Raw genomic sequence first — 5,615 nt, forward strand, 5'->3', positions numbered from 1 at the left:
TGTAGTGGGGCCAGTGTCGGCGCTCAAATGGATTTTTAAATAATACCTTGGGAGATGGTGACCGCCTCCCCCCCTCCCAAGACAAGCTAGAACCAGCTTCTCCAGTACAGAGGGGGAGAATGAACTCTTCCAGAGAGCTCCGAGAAGTAAGGGCTCCCATATGTCTGAGAAAGATATTCCAGGCCTGGGGGGGGGGGGTGCATCACCAACAATGACACAGAGGAACAAATGAAGATTCAGGGAGCGGCTGGGAAGTGAGGCAAGAGGGCGGACCCTCGGAACAATGCAGAAGTCCCGTGCTAATCTGCTTGGCAACTGGGACCCACTCAAGGTTTTGTAGAGAGGGCAGAGAAGAAGTATCTGGGGTACTGAGGTCTGCCCAGAGTCATGACTGACTCCTAAGGGCATGAGGCAAGGTGACAGAAAAATGAGAAACTGATGTGGTTGACCTTGTTCTAGGACAGTGAGTAGGCAGCCGCTTTGTGCGTTACCCAAATGTGCCTCGCAGTGCCCAAATTTTACTCGTTTACTAAAAGAGTGAGAAAAAGGCGCGCTGGGAAACTGCTGTAAACCCCGTGCAAATCACCATGGTAACCTGATTAGCAGCTAAATTAAGTTCATGATTAAGAAGAAATAAATAAAAATAACTCTCCTCCTTAGCTGGGGCTACCCACTGGGCCACTGGCGGCTGAGCAGGATGCTAAGGCCTGGGTTGGCCCCTGCAGGAAAGTTGGGGTGGGAGGCCCTAACTTGCCCAACGTGCCACGGGGAAGAGAACGGTCCACCTTAGCACTGCCTGGGGGTGATGAGGCCCCTGGTGGTCAGGCCCTAGATTGCAGGCTGTGCTTCCACAGGTCAAGGCCATGGTTTTCTCTGCAAGGGTCCCATACCTTCCAAAGACGCCCCTTTGTTGTCCCTTACCAGTCTTCCCTCTGTGAGCACCCACGCTCGATCCAGAGTTACTTTTGCTTCTAGAAAGGCTGAGTTCAGCATTGGACACAGATGTAACAGGAGTTTCATGCACTGTGTATAAGAGGTTATGGAACCATAGGCAAGCCAGGGAGGGCTTCCTGGAGGAGGGAGTGCTTAGGAAAAAGACAGATATGTGGATGCTGGACAGTGCTTACTTCTGGTGAACATTTTGTGTCTCTTGCTTGGAGTGGACTAGCAGGCCAACCTGGAAATAGGTGGTCATGGAGCCTAAGGAGCTCAGAAGTGAATAAGTAACAAGGAGGAGGGAGAGGAGCTTCTCATATTCCCTTTATGGACTTTTTCCCGGCCAAAGCTATTTAGAGCTATGGCTAGAGTCAAAGGGACTTTGAATCTACACTGTACCGCTTGGTAGCCGTGGCTTCTGGCAAGTGATTCGGCTGACGTGAACTTCCTTGTGTATGAAATGGAGGCAACCACGATCATAATGCCTATCTCCACGGTTAGTGATGAGGACTGAATGAAATGAGAAATGCTAATTGTATCTCATCCCTTGCATGTAAAAAAATCCCCAGTAAGATGCTCACTGATGTTAAGGTAAGTACTTGGGAAAACCTGCCTTGAGCTGATGGAAGATAGAGTGGGATGGCCAGGAAGGGCCTGGCTGAGGTCACCTTCCTGAGTAATTGTTGTAGGCACACACTGAGTGGATAGCCCCTGCCCTGGCACCCCATGTGTGTGTGTGGCCCTTGGCTGTACTTCTGGCTGCTTCCAGCCCATAATTCAGCACCAGTGCTGGAGCTGGTTCACTCCCATGAGATGGGGACCCTCAACAGCCCCAGGAACTTGTTGTAACTTCTCTAGCTCAGGCCGAAGCTTCAGCCTCTTCCTTCTTGCTCTTTTCACAGGTGTCTGTGGCCTCCCTGCCCATCCTGCTCCCTCCTCATCCCTCCTTCCCAGTGGTACCCTAATAAATCTTTTGCTTGCTTCCAAGTTGACACAGAAGGTCTCAGGGGGAAGAATCCTGCACTTGGGTGGTCGAAGTGGGAGAAACGAAACCCAGTAGCTTTACAGATGCTGGTGGGGATGTTGATGGGATGCTGATGGGATGTCAGGGACAGGAAATGCTGGCTTTTTTCTTGAGTCCTGTCCTCAAATGTGGTTCTGTGTTCCCCTGTGTGCACAACTCCTCCGGCCCCCACTGAATGTGCATCAATTGCTGCTTTTTAAGTTTTCTTCTTTTTCATTAACAGAATGCTAGTTCCTGATGGAGGAACAAGAAGTATTTAGGCCATTCTTACACCTAATCTCACAGTAGAAGTTCCATCAAAGTCGCACAAAACCGAGTGCCATCAGGACCCAGGTCAATTTTGGTTTTGCCTCCTGGTGTTTGGAGTTGCACCATGCTAGCTTATTTGAGCTTTTTGTTTATGTCACAGGGACATCTGTGTCCCCCTTCCCAGTCACACAGTGGGTAGTGGCAGCCTTGCTTCAGACTGTTTTTGCTTGCCCCCTGTCTTTAATCTCTCTGTGTGGATCTGCTCTGCCAGGGGTCCTCAGGGTCCTGGCTCCTTCCCCTCCTCTTCTCAGCCTCCTTCTTCCCTCAGCCCCTCCTCCCCCCTGCATGCCTGTTGAGATCAGGGAAGCTGAAAACCCAACCCTTACATCAAAAGGGAGCTTGAAAAATACTTGGAGCAAAATCTGCTAACTGTGCATCCTCGCTCTGTGCCGGGACCGATATTAAATCAGGAAATGGCACTGAACAGCCGCGCTAAACACAGCAACAAGGGTTGTCAACACAGAAACCAAAAGCAATCTCTAACAGGCAGAGGTGAAAGGATCTGGCACAAGGCCGGATGGGGGCTGAGACCCAGGAGAGGGTTCCTGGGCTGGATTTGTCTCTACTGTCTCCCCAGCATTTAGAAGGCAAGCGGCTTCCCAGTTCTGCCGCCCAGAGACGGAAGAGAATGAAGCACGCTGTTGAAATACTGTTGAGGCCCTTCTTTGTCTTTCCATAAACGTCTATTGAGCGCCTACTATGTGCCTCCTTACAGTGACTGAAAAAGATGCTTGCCCGTGTGGAGATGATTTGCTGGCTCCTGGGACAGAGCTCCAGTTCTTTGGCCGCTGGAGTGCTGGCTCTTGCCGGGCTCTGCAGTTCTCCAGCCTCCCTGAAACAGCTGCCCCCAGGGGCCCAGGAGACAGGGCCCTCACTTGGAGGCCTCTTCCAGACAATTCTTGCTTTTGTGTTTGATAAATTTCTGCTTAGCCTCCAAAGCTGCAGGCAAATCTTCCCTCCTCTCTGCAGCCTTCTCTGCCACTACCTCTCCTCCGGCAGTCATTTGCTTGAGTCCCGATGGCACTGTGAATGTCCTGTCGCCACAGCACCTTCCCAGATGCAATGGCAAGGTCTGCAATTTCCTGGATGAGGGAGCCCTCATCTCCCAGCAATGCTTGCAGAATTGACATAAAAATGAAAAACCTTGATAAAAATCCATTGTTGATGGATTGCCGTCCTAGCTTCTCGATGGGAAATTAAATAGGTACAATCTTGTTGGAGGCTAATTTGACAATATTAACATTGATAATACACCTATCTTCCAATCTAGCAATCCCTTTCCTTGCTTTGAAGAGAAATGCTTGCACATGTGTTAAAAGGAACATATATAAAAGCTGTTGGTTGCAGCATTGTTTGCAACAGAGAAGCCTAGGAACGCCTTAAATGCCCCTCAGTATGGGACTTGCTTTTTTAAAAAGAGAAGAAGAAAAAGAAAAATGACAGCGCATCCATTGGGCAGAATGCTACACATACGTAAAAAAGAAAGAAGCAGATGCAGGTATATTGACACCGAGGTTACTGAGTAAAATTATCTAGCTGAGGCTGGAGACATAGATGTTACAAACAACATTGTTGCATATTGGTCTTGCACATCTATCTTGTATATTTCATCTTAAAATGAAGTAAGGGAAAAAGAGCTAGAGTGGCCACAGCAGTTCCTGCCTGACCGGAGCCTAGGCTTCATCACAGTCCAGCGTTAGCATCATTTTGTCAGCTTTTTACAATCAGAGGGTGCTGCTCACTTCCTCAGTAGCTAGAAATCTGCTCCCTAGCTGGGAGAGCATGCAGGCAAAGAAGGGGAAATCAAGAAGGCCAGTGGGTTAGGGGAGCCAGATCGCCCCATTTCTTGGGTTAGTCTTTGGATGTTAGGAGGAAGGAAAGAGGACTGATTCTGGAATGAATGCTAACAAGGGGGAGGGAGGTATTGGGGCATGCAGGGGAGGTCTGAAGGTTCAGAGATATTGAACAGTAAGCAAGTCTCTGGGTTTGCTCTGTTTTTTTTTTTTTTACTTCATTCATTCATTCTCCTACTCACTTATTCATTTATTCCATAACTACAATTGAATCCCTCCTGCCATGGGTATTACATTGGCTCCTGGGAACACAGGAACAGTTTCCAGGAGCTCCAGGTCATTTCGTGTTGTTTCACCAAGTGTGTTTCAATGATCTGTGTGGTTCAACAATCTGTGTTTTTAGCACATTTTCTCAAGTGAAAATAATTTGGACTGACTGATAAACCACACTTGACCTCCCCCATATTGTTTCCTGAGACCTCTCTTGAACCTGAGGTCACCCTGATCCACCTGGCAGAAGGGGGGTGGTGGTAGAGAGGCCTGAGCCTTGCTGTCTGACACCATGGTATGTGGCTTTCCTAGAATGCTGTGGATCTCTTCTGACCCCCACACCCAGCTACAACCCAAGTCCTCCCGAGGCCCGGGAAGATCCACATCCTACCTTTTCTAAGTCCTTCAGAGGCAAGCAGCCAAGTCCTTCTGGGTAGAGGGTGGCATCATATGCAAAGACCCATGGCAGAAAACATCTTAGTCGGTGGAGGAACTTAAAGGAACTGGCATGCCTGGAGCATTAGTGGAGGAAATAGGTACATTTAGAGTCTGGTGGGAGAAATCACATGCAGCTCGAGATAGAGTGGTGGAGACAGAAGGACCAGCTTCATAGATTAAGACTAACTTAACTAGCTCTACTGCCCCATGGAAAAGCAAAAGTCAATCAGCCCATAGCCAAAGCCTCTGTTGTCTTTTAAGCCATGGATGAGGGTGGCTTGGACGAGGGGAGGTGCCAGATGGAGAACTAGAGAGCTGGCTCCTGAGTGGAGGGAGACAGCTATTCTGGTCAGGCTAGGAGAGGTGAAAGGCAGGATGTGGTTTCAGATTCTGTACTGGTGGCCTTGGGTCATGCTCAGGTGTGGTGAGAAGGGAGAGGCACTGGTGGGCCCTCACCCAGCGGTGGCTTTGAGCAGTGTCAGCCCCTTCTCATGACCACAAGCCACATCCCCCTTCTTCTCACCCCTTTCTTCTTTCTCCCCCCTTAGCTTTCTCTGCCCCCTTCTCCTCTCCTCCTCCTTTTTCTTCTATTTTCCAAGCCTCTCCCTTCTTATTCTCCCTCTTCTTTTTCTCTCAGATATTTAAGAGATTAATTGGTACTAAAGGTCAAACTCAGGACACAGGCAGGACCATCAAAGCCAAGGCTGAGATTCAGAGCCAGCATCAGTGGTCCAGAGGCCAAGGGTAAAGGACAGAGTGGGAAGGCTTCAAACCTTCCCTTTGCTTACAGTTTGCCTTAGTTTCTTGCTGTCCCCACACAATCAGGGAAGAGAAGGAAGCCAGGG

Source organism: Peromyscus maniculatus, chromosome 4 (assembly GCF_049852395.1).
Source record: "Peromyscus maniculatus bairdii isolate BWxNUB_F1_BW_parent chromosome 4, HU_Pman_BW_mat_3.1, whole genome shotgun sequence".
In the NCBI taxonomy this organism is placed as follows: domain Eukaryota; kingdom Metazoa; phylum Chordata; class Mammalia; order Rodentia; family Cricetidae; genus Peromyscus; species Peromyscus maniculatus.